This window comes from Vicugna pacos, chromosome 23 (genome assembly GCF_048564905.1).
Source record: "Vicugna pacos chromosome 23, VicPac4, whole genome shotgun sequence".
NCBI classification, from domain to species: Eukaryota; Metazoa; Chordata; class Mammalia; order Artiodactyla; family Camelidae; genus Vicugna; species Vicugna pacos.
In genome coordinates, this window is record NC_133009.1 from 17,863,973 (window position 1) to 17,881,029 (window position 17,057).

A 17,057-nucleotide genomic window follows, 5' to 3' on the forward strand; every position below is an offset into this window, starting at 1 on the left:
TCCAAGGCCACAGATCATGGTCTTAAATTAAGCTAGCTTTTTGACAAATAAGGCACCAATCCATCACCACTGAGAGAAAATGAAATTGAAGCAGAAGCTGCTGTAACAAGTTAGTGGCATGATCTTCATACGTAAACGTGTCTTTTCACTTAGTGTTTGCAAGAAATGGAAGGAAAGTGACAAACATGCCAAACTGTAGCTCTGGGACTATGTCAAAATAAACCATGTTGAAAATTAAAGTCTTACTGTGCTTGCATTGCTGGGTTGTTTGTCTAAAAAGCACAGTTTGCACAGGTAATGTGTTACATCATGACACAAACATTCTGGCCCTCAGCAAAGAGCTCTGTTTGGAGGGAAAAGAACTTCATTGTCAAGAAAATGAAAAAGAGGCACAGAACTAAGGTTGAAAGAAGGAGAATTAAAAAAAAACAAACATTCCTTCCACAAGTTGAGTCCAAGCCGCTTGTCCAAAACGCCACTGGGAATGTCAAAATGTTTTTACTTTGTCTTTCCTTTTACTAGTCTAGGAGAAACGTGTATAACTTTCCAATGTTGTATCTCACTCATTCAGCAACAGTTACCCTCCTTGACAGAGAAGCAGATCCACCTACATTTATATTCTTAGCTTAGCGATGAGGAAAAAGGAATATTAATTAATCCAGGCATCACACATTTGAGGTCTACTATGTAGAGGATGGTTAGCTGTATCACTTGGATCAGAGGCAGGGGTCGACTTGAAATATGAAGAAGACAGTTTTCACTTTCAAGGAGCCATAATCCAAAGGGGAGGGGATAGACAAAAACAGAGTTCTAACTTGGGGAGGTGAGTGTCCTTGATAAAGACACGTAGAATGTGGGCGGGGCTGTAGGGCAAGAACACGGAATCTCTAAGAAATGACTAGGGTGTTTCACTGACCAACCAAGCTTGGTGCACACCATCTAGAGAAGCATTATGTAACAGCTTGACCTTCTTTTATTCAACTTAAATTTCATTTGGAGCATCGGGAAGGAAGCTGATGCAAATTGGCAAGACATAACCAACACCTACTTGGTAACTAGTTAACTGGGGAAGAGTTAATTAATCTAATTTATTTTGCTTATACCACCTATATAACTTTATAATGGGATAGAAATGGATAAGACACATTTCTTTACTGGTATGTGTTTCATTGAATTCAGAATAACTTCTATGTCTCCCTTTTTCAGGATTCCTGTTTCCAAATGGGTAGCTTTGGGAATCACACCTTTCTTTAAAGTCTAATAACTCAAATAGAAGTCAATTCTAGAACTTCTGGGTAGAAAGTACAAAACAACAGTAGATTTTTGTTCCAATGTAAGAAAGAAATTTCCATAGACTCTGTTCTCCACAATGGAATGGACAGACTCTCCAGGAAACAATCCCTTTATTAGGTATGCCCAGACATGTAGAAGACAGTTTTCTCTGCTGGGTGGGAGTTTGAGCTTGATGGTCTTTAAAGACCCTTTCAGCTTTAAGTTCTGTAAATAATTCTCTCTTCTAAGTTGAGGTCTCTGGCTTAACCTGGGTTCCATAGCAAACCAAGACTGAGACAAAGCTTGTTTGCCGAAGCGCTATTGGAGGGTGAATTCCCAGGGCCGTCAGTGAGAGAGAGACAAAGGAAACTAATCCAAGAAAGAGGGAAAAGCAAGTTCAAGGCGGTGCCCTACCCAGCTGGCCACGTCTTCACAAGAAACACCAGCTGGGGCCTTCCAGAGAGGCGGGGCAGAAACACCACGTCCCACCACACAGTGAGGCAGGGTGGGAGGAAGAGGAGATGACCTGCTGCGTCCTCCCGTCTCCTGGTCTTCACTGATCAGAGTTTGCCCCGTGGGATGCTGACCCTCCTGCACTTGTAGGTTGTGTTGCCTGGCCCTTCAGAAGAGCTACTAGAAAACAGTGTGGGTTTATTTGTATCTAGAAGTTGTTGGGAGAGCCATAGTCCGTCTGGCTGGACGACATCAGGTGAAGTGGAGACTTGGCCTATCTTGGCCCTCATTCTTGAAAAAACCTGAGGTGTTGGGAGGTTAAGCTAAATGGCAGCCAATCAGAGCTCTCCCCTGAGCCAGTGGTCAACCCTATGGCCAGTGGAGCTGAGCAAATCAGAGGAAGCATATAACCTGGGTCCAGTATAGCATATCCTGTCTGTCTCAGTGCCTGTTTCCAACACAGACTCTCCTGAGTTGGAGCTTCGCCCCCCCCCACATTAAAACTTAGGCAGTATGTTGTAGAGATGGGAGCAGAAATGAGAAAAACCACATGAATTAACTAAACACAAAGAAAGAAATATTGAATAGAAAGATTTTTATAAGACAGAAACAGAAGATTTTTAGTGTAACTTTATCTGAACCTTTCCCCTTCATTCTTCCCCATCCTCTGATAAATGTCGCATTGGGACATGCATTTTTCATGTACCAGGGTGCCAGCGACCTTTAGTTCCTGCAGCTGGAGTGCAGCACCCTAGGCATCCATGAGGGAGGCTGGCTCTGATTCCAGGATCACGGCATGGGATCTGCACGCCTCTAGCGGGCCAGGACTCAGAGAGCTTTTCTAGGGACTGTTGGAGCTGCTGTGGCAGAGTTGTGGGTGGGCTGGAAGGTTAATTGACTGGCTAAGATCTTACTTTCTACGTTTTGAGAAGTTTGCCTCTTTTGTCTCCCAGTTCAGGGGTTCTTCTGCTTTCTGACAGTTACACAATTCTCTTCCACAGCCCAAACAGAAAACTGGCCATGAGTGGGGAATAAAAATAACTCTGCTTAGTATGGAGAAAGAAATTACAGGGTAAACCCTTGTTGTTACAAGCATCTGGCCTCTTCCATCTCAATTCACATTCACCCCTTAACTCAGTGTCATTTATCACTATCCTCACCACAGACTGAAATAGTTTTGTCACAGTCATTTAGAGCCTCCAGATTACCAACTCAGTTGGCTCATTCTTAATACGTATCTCCTTCAGCTCTTCACAGTCCTTGGTATCTCAGACCATTCTCTTCCTAAAATGTATTTTCTCTAGTTTGGACATGACCTCTTTTTTTAGATTGTCTTTTGCTTTGGAACCCTTCATTATCTCTCCAGCTGGTTTTGAGACAGGAGGAAAGGGGGCAGGGCACAACCATTGAAGGACTGACACAGCAACTGAGGATGGGACAAACTGGTTAGAACCAAGATGGCAGAGGACTTGACTTCCAGTAGACCTAGAGCCTCATGGCAACCCACAGGCACCATGACATCTCCTGGGCTGGCCTTAAAAGGTCCAAAAGTGGGCAGGGGCCCAATTCCTGGAAATCTCTGCTCATTTCCCAAAGTAGTTGGGATAATCCTCCTATTCATTAGCATATGAAATTACTGAGCCTATAGTGACTAATAACCCTGTCATCGCTCACTCTCTTGCCTTCTTGAGACAGCCCGACTCTGTCTATGGAGTGTGTATCTATTTTTGCTATAAACTAAACATTCCTACACCTCTTGGGCTCCCTCCCTCTCACCTTTTGAGATGGCCCACGTTCTGCCCATGGAGTGCGTATCTTCTAAGCCTCTCTCCCTTCTGAGTGAGGCAGCCTGCGCTCTGTCTATGGAGCGTGCATCTCTCTAAATAAACTTGTTTTCACTTTGCTATGCCTCACTCTTGAATTCTTCCCTGCACGAGGCAAGAACCTATTCTCTGACAGCAGTGTCTTTTCTTCTAATAGTTTCTCAAGTGTTAGTTCTCCAGAAATGGCCCACGGCCAGTTTTTCTTCAGCCCTCATGATTTCAATGATTAATTGAACATGGGTGGCTCCCACATCTGCGTGTGTATCCTAGTCCTCTCTCTCTTGAGATATGGAATCTTACTTCACACTCCATAGGCAGGATGGACATTTGCTGGACATTTTCTCCTGGAAGCCTCATTAGGTGTCTCAAACTTAAGATGTATTAAAGTCAACTACTCCATCTGCATCTTGCCTCCCAGATGTGTTTCCTCTCTTTCATTGTAAATGATAGTAAATAATATCATCGTCCACCCAACTGCCCTCAAAACTTAAGGGTCATCCTAGACTTTTCTCCCCTTTTCAAACATTTCCTGACCTAGGAGCTAATGAAATCACTTCCTCCTTTTCCTGTCCCCATTCTGTTGATGCCCTGATGCTGGCCCTCATAATTGCCCAACTCTTTTGCCCTTGAACCTTCCCCCTTGCTAAAATCTGTCCTACTTCCACACTCCTGAGACCTTATTCTAAAATCCAGTTCTGACCACCTTATTCCCTGGTGTCTTTAGTCAGTTTCTCTAAAAGTGGAGCCAGAAACAGGAGGTGCAGTGCCTGTGATTCACTGAAGGGTCCTCCCAGGAAAAACCTGCAAGGGAGGGAGTAAGGAAGACAGGGAAGGGAGAAGGCTGTGTTGTCAGATGAAGTCTAGACTTGGTCCTTCCACAGGGGAGGGGCTCACAAGGATAAACCACAACACGGAGTTGTTCCTTTTGTGTCCTCGGGTAATTCCACGTTTGCCTGTGGATTGCCTGAGATGTTGGTGGGGAAGAGGAGTAACTTCTAAGCCAAAGAAGCTTATCAGCAGAGGACAGTTCTCCAAAGAATAGAGGAAATTGTAAGCATTCAGCAGTCAGCAGGTACACCAGCCGGAGGGAGTGCAGTCTGGTTCAGTAAAGGGGAGCCAAATAGGTACCACACCTTAAACTTTCCATTCAAGTAGAAGAAAATAAAAGCCACTCAGCATGACCCTTCCCTGCTTGACCCTTGCCAGTCTTACCGCTTACCATTCTCTCCTCCCTGCCATCCTCATTTGAATTTCCCCTGCAGGTGGAATCTACTGTGTATATTCATAGCCTTATTCATTTCTTCCTGCTGGTCCCTTTGCATGGAATTCCTTCCCTTCTTCTCTGAAAAATTCCTATAAGCAGCACTTTGCAGGAAACCGCCCGCAGCAGGAAACTCCTTTTTTCCCTTGCCATTTTAGCAAAGCTATATTGTCACTAACCTTAAATCAATCCCCGCCTCCCACCAATGCTCTGCTCATCTCTGGCCCTAGCAAACCTTTCAGAACTTCTAATCACACAACACCTTGTCTAACCTGTTAGTTCTTTCCATAGATCAAAGAAGTAGAAATGAAGAATAATTAACAGATGACCAGACCTCTTCCCTAGCTTCCCCTTCAGAAATCTTGCGAACAAACATGCATAAACTAACGTGTGAGCAGGGTAGCATCTAAAGAAGGATTGCAGGGAGTTGGCAGGCCTGCACGCAGTGGGGGCTGGCAGTGGTCCTGACTCTTATCTCAGTCAATAAGTGAGATTACTTCCCCCTTTTCCCTTTAAAACGTTCATGGCCGAGCAGAATCTTCGGAGTTGTTTTTTGGAGGACACGAGCCTTCCTTCTCCCCAGATTGCTGGCATTCTGATGAAAAGCAACTTTCCTTTCTACCAACAGTTGCCTCCCGGTATTGATTTCCCAGTAATGAGCAAGCAGCATGAGTTCGGTAACACTCCAGCTCAAATGTCACACTTGTGAGGCCATCACTGAAATTCCTAGACAGCATTGATCACGCCTGTGTCTGGTTGCCACCGCATTTCATATATAGCTTTATTATAATATTTTTGAATTGTAGATACTTGTCAGAATGCTTGCTTCTTTACTAGGTTTTTGGAAGACAAAAATCATATGTCTTTGAACCTCTGGCAAAAATTCTGGTACTTTTGAACTAAACCTAGGAAAAAGTCTAGTGTTTTTTGTTTTTTGTTTTTTAAAAACTATGAATGTTGGTCAAATTGAATCACCCTTCTAGAATTTGTACCCATTCTAGAAGCAGTAATCAGTACATTTCTGAGACACATAATGACTCATAAGGTCTTCAACTATGAGATAGTCACTGATTTGATTGCACTTTTGCTTACTGTCATGAATTACTTTGATTTTATAATATTTGTTGCACATCCTCACTCTTTATTTCCATCTCCATTTCTTTATTATTTTTACTTCACAAATATTAAAAAAAGACAAGGTTCGGTACACCAGAAACTAACACAACATTGTAAATCAACTACACTTCAATAAGCAAATTTTTTTAAATAGACAAGGTTCAGATTATGTGAAATAAACTTGAGTGCTCCATAGAATACTGGCTACGTAAATCCAAATGACAAATCAATAATGATTGATTAAAGCAAAGAAGTATCTTTTCTGAAAGTCATATCAATCAGAGGTGTTATTGATATTGAAGGGAAAAGGTGATGAAGCTTTTTGATTCAGTGACTTTGGCATGGTCAAGGCGTCGAAACAATACCTCTTTTTTACGGTAATTTTCATATATTTGTTTGCTCTTTTCCAGCTTATTCAGGCATAACTTATAGACAATAAAATTCATTCTTATTAAGTGTACAGTTTGCACACAGTCATGTAACCATGATCCCCTTCTGCGACCACTCTCCCCAAGCACCCACTGACCTACATTTCTAGTATTTCATATAAATACAATTATGCAATGTACCCAATGTGCTTTTTGTGTTTCAGTTCTTTTACTTAGCATAAAGTTTTCTAGGTTTGTTCATGTTGCTATATGTTTAGCATCTTACTACTTTGCTGTGTGAGTGTTATGTAACTTGTTTACCCATTCACCAGTTGTTAGACATTTGGGTTATTTTCACATTGGGGATATGATAAATAATGATGCTATAAACATTGATGTTCAAGTCTTTTTTTGAGAACATATATTTTCATTTCTCTTGGGTAAATACCTAGGGGTGAGTGAGAGTGTTCAGTTGTATGATTACTGTATGCTTAACTTTATAAAATATTGCCAAACTAATTTCCGAAGTGGTCTCACCATTTTATATTTTTAGTAGCAGTGTTGAGAGGTCAAGTTGCCAACACTTGGTGTGCTCAGTACTTTTGACTTTGTTTATTCTAGTAAGTATAATGGTTTTAATTTGCATTTCTCTGATGACTAATGATGTTTCATGTACTTCATGACTGTGCATATATCTTCTGTGAAAGTCTGTCCAAATATTTTATCCATGTCTTAGTGAGGCAGAGGGGTTGTTCATCTTCCTGTAATGGAGTGGCTTTTAAAACTATATTTTGGATAAAAGCCCTGTGTGTTGTATCTGTTTTGAGGAAGCTCTCAGTTTCGATGGAGCCCTTTTCTGTCTGCGTTGTTCTCTGGTTTGAGTCATGCTTTTTGTGTCTTGCTGAAGAACACTTTGCCTAGCCCAATGTCAGAGAAATTATATGAACATTTTCTTCTAAAAATTATATGAACATTTTAGTCAAGCAATCGCCCTCTTTTTAATGGTTACTTTCATTCATCTCTCCCCAGTTTTTATATGGTGTCTTTCAAAGGTGCCTATTTTAAATGATCAAAAGCCATCTGATATAGACATACAAGAAAGAAGTTACAATTTGTTTTACAGTTATCAAGATTATAACATAGTAAATATGTTAAGGTAGGACTTTTGAAGAAAGTCCGTAAAGATACATATCAAAATGGAAGTGTTCATCTCTTAGTGGTAGAATTATAAGTGGCATTTATTTTCTTATTTTTGCTTTACTGTAGTTTTCTGATTGTTTCCACAAGAGTATGTGCATAAGTTACATATTTTAAAATACTATTAGCATGTATAAATAGTAATAAATCATGACAAGAAGAAGGCAAGTTTACATGATTAAGCCCATTTCTAGTTGTGTCTTATTTATAATGGCAAATTCAAGAAAACCAAAAATTGTCTGTGAAGCTGAAGCTTTCATCTTAATATACCCATTGCTTTGACATGCCCACGGTTACTACATTGAGTTTTCGTTCATTTTTTACGTAATGGAATATCTAAAAAGTATCTTCATTAACTTCACCTTGGGCTCTAAATTTTTCTTCAAATCATTATATCATAGAGAAGTGAACTAGGAAGCTGTGGTGACTGCTGACACCCTCCTCGATCTCTCCTTACTCACTTCCTCCAGCTCCCCCTCCTGGGAAGTAGCAAAGGCCAGTCAGAGTTATTAAGGTTCAAAGTGACTACAAATGCAAGAAATTCAAGCCATTGAACAAAGAGCCACTCTACCAGGAGAGCAAGGTCTACCAACTTCCACGAGTTTTCTCCTCTGGAGATGTAAACTCCACTAGGCTGGTGCAGGCAATGTGATTCCTTGGACACTTGCTTCGTCTCTTCTATGACCACATCCGTAAGGAGAACAAAAGAACCACAGCGTCAGAGCATGCCTTGATCTCGCAGTGCAATACAATTCCTTTTATTTAAAATTATAAATTTATAATTTATAATTATCATTTATAATTTACTTATAAATGATTGCAGCCTTCTTTTCTTGCATACGTTTGTTCCAAACTCCCACCTAAGCTTCTTCCAATGTCCTCTGGCTAGAACACAGCTAAGTAGAATTTTCTTTATTTGCATGGGGCTTTTCCTTCTACAATATTAACATAAGTAACAGGCCCTAAGCCTGGTAACCAGCTATGGTGACGGCACAGCCTCAAAAGGGAACTCTCTCATTTCTGAGCTCCCAGGCAGGTAACCTCTCTGCCGCATCTTCTTTAATCTTGTCAGTATCTCCCATGTCTTCGCTGAATTAAAACCAATTCTACTAAGTAAGGCTAGTGTATTTTCCTCCAGTTCAATAATTTTCTATTCTGGTCCAGGCCAAACAAGAGTTTCTAGAGGAATTGTGGGTCACGATTAGCCCCAGTCTGTATCTTGCTGTTAGTTCTCTAACAGCTGGCCACAGGCCTGCAGTGCCTCTCCCATCGCTGGTGGCTGGAAGGGGGAAGCACCCATAGACTGCTTCGGGGAAAACAAGCCTTAACCCATCCTGCTCTGTCCACCCTGCCATTCGAGCATGGTCCAGTCCCTGCTCTTAACAAAAACATATGTTATTAAGAGTGATCTGGAGGGAGGATATAGCTCAGTGGTTCAATTCCCAGTACCTCCATTAAAATAACTAAATAAATCAACCTAATTACTTCCCTCTCTTCAATAAAAAAAGAATGATAACGATGTTTCCAAATCATTCGTTCAATGACAAGGACTATCACTTACAGTGAAGGCAACTGCCAATTACACAAAATGCCCAGGAAAGTTCATAGCACGTATTCATCAAATCAAATTAATTACTCTGTCTCCTGTTCTGCTCTACTTCCTTAAGCATTTGTAAGCAGAGCTCATTAAAATTCTTTGAACTTGTTTATCATCTGCCTTTCTTTTCCAGAATGAATGTTTTGGTTCTAGAGATTTAAGCGACACTTTGGAAACACACACAAGCCTTCCTTGAGCAAACCTGGCTACCCAGGTTCACTTTGTCCTCACGGACAGAAGCAGTCACGTACGGCCACCCTGACCACTGAATTAAGCATTTCAACCCCCACTTCATCCCACCCCCTGCACTCCTGACCTCCCTCACTGTCTCTACTTCTGTTTTCTCTAGAGCACGTGTGCCCTTTAAACACACCACATAATTTAATTTTTTATTATATCTGCTGTTACTGTATCCTGTAAAATGAAGGGCATAGATCTCTGTCCAGTTCATTCCCAAGTGCCTAGAGCGGTCCCAGTATGCAGCAAACCCTCAATAAATACTTGTAGAATAAACACACTGGTGATTCAAAGGCCCTCAGAAAGTCTCCTTCACCCTCCATAGCATCTCCACCTCTCAGGCTGCACAGTGTCTGGATTTCCACCAGGAGAGACATCCGCTTCGGGGTTTCTTTAGCTGTGGTTTCTTTAGGTTATGACGCATAAACATTCTTCTGTGAGGAAATCTACCCCTTCAAATTATCTGCTGTGCATAAAGCACTGTGTCAGATATTTTGGGAACACAGAACTAAATCATACTCCTTCCACCCCAAAGGCAAGCTTACATTTACTATCTACATGACATAGTGCCACTCAAGAGAGATGCACAGAGTGCTTCTCTGAGGCCAAGGCCTGGTGACAGTGGTTATCTCCATCCTCAGGACCTCAGTATCTCTCTGACCCTGATGATACTACTTTTGAAAACAGAAAGAGTGATGGATGGGGCCTTCCACCCACTCATTATTCATCTCTTCCTTAATTCAGCATATATTGAATTTTTTTCTATGTGCCAGGCATTTTCTGAGTCCTGGGTGTCTGGCAGTGAACAAACAAGAAATAATCCTTGCCTCATGGAGGTCACGGTTAGTGTGTCAAGAAGTTGTTTACTAAACGAGAAATTAATTTCTTTTACATGTGATAAGAGTTTTGATAAGGGACATACAGGGAGCTATAGGAGTACACAGAAAGGGCCCCAACTCTAATCTTGCTGGTCAGAGGCTATATCTCCAGGGGAACCCCAGGGAACCGTGCAGGTCTGTACCTGAACCCCAGATTCCCTGGGACAGTGCAGAGGTAGATGTGCAAAGGTGAGACTAGGAGGGGTCTTTGTTAGGTTGGTTTTCATGGCTGTAGTTGTGGTGGTTGCCATTGCCACCCTTTGCTTTGTTGCATCTGATAACACAATTGTCCTGAGATCCTAGGAGTCTTCCTTGATGTGGTGTGGTGGCCAGCGGTCATTCTGAAGGTCATCACACACACCCTGGGCTGTGTCTTAGAATCACATGGGAGAGACAAAAGCACTGTTGCCTGGGGACCACCCCAGAGCTTGGAACTCCCAGTCCCTGGTAAACAACCTCTCCTGCATCCTCATCTTCCTTGTAGTGTCCTTCTTTCACCTCTAGGACTCAGACCTTTCCCCCAGCACTTACCCTTCTCCCTCTCAAGAGGTTGCTGCTTAGTCTCCCATGTCCCATATATCAAAAGGCCCATCAGGTAAAAACCGCCAACTTAAGGTTTATCCTTTATTTTTTTTTTTGAAGTTCTTTTTTAATTGAAGTATAGTTGATATATAAGTTACACATGTACAATCTAGTGATTCACAATTTTTAAATGTTATACTCCATTTATTGTTATTATAAAATATTGGCTATATTCCCTGTGTTGTACAATATATCCTTGTAGCTTACTTTATACATAATAGTTTGTACCTCTTAATCCTCTACCCCTAATCTTGCCCTTGAGCCCTCTCTCTCCCCACTGCTAACCACTAGTTTGTTTTCTATATCTGTGAGTCTCTTTTTTGTTACATTCACTAGTTTGTTGTATTTTTTTTTTAAGATTCCACATGTAAGTGGTATCATACAATATTGGTCTTTCTCTGTCTGACTTACTTCATTTCGCTGCCATCCATGTCCTCCACGTCCATCCGTTTTTGCTGCAAATGGCAAATTTTCATTCTTTTTTATGGCTGAGTAGTATTCCATTGTACATATATATACCACATCTTTATTCATTCATCTGTTGATGGACGTTTATGTTGCTTCCATATATTGGCTATTGTAAATAATGCTGCTATGATCATTGGGGTGCATGTATCTTTTCAAATGAGTGGTTTTGTTTTTTCAAATATATACCCAGGAGTGGAACTGTCAGGTCATGTGGTAATCCTATTTTTAGTTTTTTGAGAAATCTCCATACTATTATCCTCAGTGGCTGTACCAGTTTACTTATATCATTCTTCTGCATTCCTGGCATCTTTCAACTTCTTGGAAAACCTCCCAAATTTATAAGCTTTGTCCAAAGTCTCCATACATTCATTTATTCAAATGATATTAATTCATTAAGTGCCTATAACATGCCTAGGACTCTTCTAGGTGCTTTGAGATACACCAGTAGAATAAAGTGGCAACATTCCTATCCTAAATAATCACCTAATATTCTAGTGGACAGAGAACAAAGTGCAAAATAAATAAATTACATAATAGGTAAGAGATGATCATAGCCCTGAGGAGGAAAGAGAGGAGGGCCACGAGGACTGGGTGTGGAAGGGAAGAAGCGTTTGCATGTAAACAGGTGGTCAGCACAGGCCTCAGCTGGAAAAGGAGGTATAAGAAAAGACAATGTTTTTCCCCAGCCCCACTGCCACCCATTTAGGACAAGCCTTCTTCTCACTTGGATGCTACAGCAACCTCTAAACTAGGTTGCCTGCTTCTTCCAAATGTGCCCCCTCAACCCATTCTTCACATTGTCTCCCACCTAGTGTTTCTAAGCCCCCATCAGGTCAGATCACACTGTTCTCTGCTTAAAACCCTCCAGCACCTCCCCATTCGTGGCTCCTGGGCAGCCGAGCATGCAGTAAAATTACCCATAGCCTCAAGCGCTACTCAGACTCTCCAGGCCATTACCTTCACCACACCCTCACTCAGAAAACTCAGACAACCATCTTCAGGTGGTTGCACATGAAGCCATGTCTGCCTCAAATGTCTGCCCCACAGCTTGCACCTGCTCCCCTCTCAGCACCCTGCTCCGTCGTGCTCACCCCAGAGCAAGGTTTCCTGGGCCCCTGTAGTCTGGCTCAGTGCCCTTCCATACGCTCCTCCGACAACTTGTGTTCCCCTCTGACGCGGCCTGTGTTCAGCGTCTCAAATCACAAACCTCAGGTCAGACTCCTCCTCTTGCCTTTTTTGTACTGACTAAGCATGTTTTATCTTTTGATTTTTACTTCCACCAGTTTGGAAATTTCATCCTATTTTTATTATTTTAGTGGTTGCCCTAGAAATAATAACATGCTTACTCATTTATCCAAATCTAAAATTAATCCAGACTTTTACCCCTTTTGAGACAATGAAAATCCGTTAGGAAATTTTAATTCTTTTTACTTTCCTCTAAACTTATGTTATTTATACCTGATACTCTTAATCTATCTTATTTTTATTGCTGTCTCTTAATTAGACTTTATTATTACCGTTTTATACAACTCCAAGAGGGCAGAGGCCTGAAACTACACAACTCAGAAACTTTCCAGTTTTTTGTCTTTCTTTTCCTTCTACTTTGCTCAGCCCCAGCATGGCCTTATCTGCTGCCCTCTGGAGTTGGGGGCTTGGTTCATATCTGGTTTGTCCATCCTTTGAGGGGTTCTAGTCCCTTTATCATTGGTGATCTCTGGGCATTGGCTTCTGCCCTTTTGCCTGCACGGTCCAGGAGCCAGAGCCCATATTTGCTACATCAACAAATGAACTCAGGGAATATACGGCCTTGGGGCTTCAATATTCTGCTTATTTCCCAGTCATAGGCCTTCACCCCAAAATTAATTAGCCTGGGGACTTCTTTCTGTCTTTTAAACTCTCCAAAGTTTATAAGCACATTTAAGATGTTGATGATTGTTTTTGAACTCACACATAATTATTTTAGAAGGATTAATTCAAATAATTCATTACTGAGTCTGAAACCTCTATAAAGATTATATTTGATTTCAAAATGCGTGAGGCAGTAAGAACTTCCGAGATTTCTTCTAATAGTAACACTAGTAATTTAATAATCTTAATATATTGAGCATTTATATATGCCAGTCAGGGGCATATGTGTTTTATATGTATTAATTTATCTAGTCCTCATAATTTAGAACAATATCTAACATATATTATGCATTCCATAAGTAGTGGTTATTATAGTTACTTTTACAATCACTTTTTAGTTGAAAATGTTTTCACTTCTGCCCTCCAGTGCCATACAGTCACTGTCCAAGGTCCCAATCTCCCAATTGCTCGAGTTCTTTATTAGATCACTTAGATCAGTAAAATATGCTACATTGTTTTGGCACAGTTGCTTAATATGTTGCCTCCCAAATAATTTTTCATGTCTGGGAAGTCTCTGACATCTTAATCACTTAAGTGTGATTTGGGGGTTTGTGTGACCTCAAATTACACCATGTGCCACTGGCTCACAGGAAAAGTGTCACCATTTTTGATGCCTCCCCAAAGAAGGAAGTCCCCTCTCTGGCTGTCAGTTTTCTCCCTTCTTTCTGTGCGGACCACATCAAATGTATCATTGGATTAGAGTTTGAAGTGTCTCATTTCTATTTCTACCATAGATCTTTGCAGGCATCTTAAAATTTAATTATATCAGTTACCACCAACAGCATTAAGGAAACGTACCCTTGACTTTGAGTCTGTTTGTTTAAGCTAAATCTCAATGTCGTTTTAACAGACTTGGACTGTAAATAGTTTAAGTTCTGATGCCAAGAACCAATTATGTACAGTGAGCAAAAATCAAATGATTTTATACAGAATGAATCACTGCAGGGATTCTCAGTAGGCAAATTGGCTCAGCTAAGATGTAATATTGTTCCTTGATTAAAGATGAAGCTGCCAACTGAAGGTGACTGTTTTTAGGGGCTGATACAATTTGAATAATATTTATGTGGAATTTCCCAAGTTTTATTATGATGCAGGCATTCTGCGTACTTCTCTCATTTGAGCCTAACTATTATTCTCAGATGTATTTATTTTCACTTGCCACACTATTTATTCTTTCACAATTTTTCTAATTAGTCATGACTACTTTGGGTGTAGTATAGTAATGGTTGCCTGAGACTAAAGAGTAAAAATTGTATTCTTCTAAAATGATAACTTTTTTTCTTCTGACTTTGTGACTCCAGCAGTCCAGCTTTCACTGGCCCTTTGTTTTCACTGACTTTCTATATTCACATACGTTGTCATTGTTTTTCACTTGTGGTGCTTAAGATGGAGTTCTCCGGCTCCATCTCAGATGCTTGGTGATGAGGGAAGAAACAGATTCTCTTACTTTTCAGTATTTTGCGGAGGAAGCGGGGTTAGTAGCAAGTAAATTGGACCAAGAGGAGTGATTAATCTCATCGCCAGTTAATATCTTCTGAGCACCCCGTTGTTTGATTACACATGAAAAGTGAACTAGAATCATCATTAAGATAACTCTAATCAGAGAATTGTTTAGCTCAATTAAGGTAGCATTTTTGTACCTATGATTAACCTAATGTTGAAAGACAAAATGAGAGTGACTTTCACACACTCCTCTCATTTAATCTGTTTCTTCGCAACACCATTTAGCTGCTTTGGAAATCATGTCTTGATCCTGGAAGTGTTAAATTTTCATTAATGAATGTTTACATAGTTACACACACACACACACACACACACACACACACACACACACAGGTTGATGATTCATCAAGGCAAATCATTTTGCTTTTCTTTTTCTTTTTTCAATATTTATTTTTAAATTTATTTATTTATTTTATTGAAGTATAGTTGATTTACAATGTTGTGCTAATTTCTGGTGTACAGCATAGTGATTCATTCCTTTTCATATTCTTTTTCATTATAAGCTATTGCAACGTATCGAAAATAGTTCCCTGTGCTATACAGTAGGACCCTGTTGTCTATCTGTTTTATATGCAGTAGTTAGTATCTACAAATCCCAAACTTCCAATTTATTTCCATCCCCTTTCGCCCTTGGTAACTGTAAGTTTGTTTTCTATGTCTATGAGTCTGTCTCTGTTTGGTAAATAAGTTCATTTGCACTACTCAGCCATAAAAAAACAGTAAGTTAATGTCATTTGCAGTAACATGGATGGACCTGGAGATCATAATACTAAGTGAAGTAAGCCAGAAAGAGAAAGAAAAATACCATATGATATCACTTACATGTGGAATTTTTTAAAAACCCACAAATTTTGTTTGTTTTTCATAAAAATAAAAGATAATGTATTTGGACTTTTCCCAATCTTGCTTTATAGTAAAACTCCAATATTAAGTAACATTTAGAGATATTGACACCAGTAATTGAAGCAACAGATATACTTACCTTGTGGAGTAAAACACAGTCTTGATGGTGCAGTATCTCCCTTTATTTTGTAAGGATAAATATTAATTAAAAATAGGAGACTTAATTCCCCCTTTGAAAATAAGTGAAGGAACCCCCTGCCCACACCTTCTTCTTAGAAAAGTTATCATGGTAAGTATTTCTCTCCTCTCTTTGAAATGTATATAAGTCCTTTTGAAATATACCCTAGTTTGTCAGCTTTATGACCCAGGAATGCCTTTCTCGAGGACCTGGGAGCCATCTCAGGTCTTTGCCTGGGTTCCTGGCGCAGAGCAACTAAATCCCTTGGAATTCCCTAGGTGACGAGAGTGTCTGTTGCCCTCAGGAGGCAATGCTTGATGGGCTCATGGATAGTTTCAGGGTGGGTTTTGGTCACTGGGAGAATCAAGCCATGATTAGAAGCTTGAGTTAACTGATTATTTGTCAATCATATCTACATGATGAAGCCTCCATAAAAATCCCTAAAGTACGGGGTTTGGAGAAGTTCTGAGTTGATGAACACATCTACGTGCCAGGAAGGAAGTGCACCTCAAACTCTGTGGGGACCCCTCTTGACCTTGATTTATGTCTTCACCTGATTTCCTTATTTGTGTTTTTTAGAATACCCTTGTAACAAATTGCTAATAATAAGTAAAGTGCTTTCCTGAGTTCAGTAAGCCATTTTAGCAATTATTGAACCCAAGAAGGGTGTCATGGGAGCCTCCAGTTTATAGCAGGTTGGTAGAACCATAGGTGGCAACCTGGAACTTGCAGCTGGTATCTGAGGTAAGGTGTGGGGACAGTCTTGTGGGACACAGACCTGGGGGATCTGTTGCTCACCCCAGATAGACAGTATCAGAACTGAATTGAGCTGCAGGCCACCGAGCTGTACAGGTAAGGACACATAAGTCATGGGAGGGCCTGTAGGGCTGTTAAGAATCCTCACAGACGCTACTGAGTAATCATGCCTGACAGATTACTGAAAATAGGAAATCCTCTGTAGACTTGACTTCCAGTAGCCTTAAGTCAGTCTTCCAACACAAACAGGTGCCTGGCCTTTCAGGAAAATCCCACAGAGCTGTCTTGTCCCAGATACTCAGTGCAAATACTTCTGTAAAGATTCTCCAACTGTCATAGAATCTTAGGGCTGGGGGGCTTGGGGGCCATCTGGCCAGCCTTTCAGCCTATGCTTCACTTTAACATGTCAGAATGTTATAGACAGAATGTCAGATTAAGATTTCTTTTGCTTTATTCCCGCATGGGATGAATTATCTGTGATTTTTTACTCACCAAATATTAGAAAGTATATTCATCCATATTTTGAACCAAATATTAGAAGTATCAGAGTTTCTGTATATGCATGCATATTTTGAACCTAAACGGAAACTTAGCTCTCATTATATTAAAGTGATGCT

General features: G+C 40.6%; 1 long non-coding RNA gene across 1 annotated transcript in view; it reads left to right on the top strand.

The window, feature by feature from the left end:
- The first annotated feature begins 914 nt into the window (after window positions 1–914).
- The window catches only part of LOC140688615 (uncharacterized), a 29,499-nt gene continuing 13,356 nt past the window's right edge, over window positions 915–17,057 (top strand). The window contains exon 1 of the long non-coding RNA XR_012063314.1: window positions 915–1,051. This is a non-coding gene — a long non-coding RNA (uncharacterized lncRNA). The remainder of the gene's footprint in view (window positions 1,052–17,057) is intronic.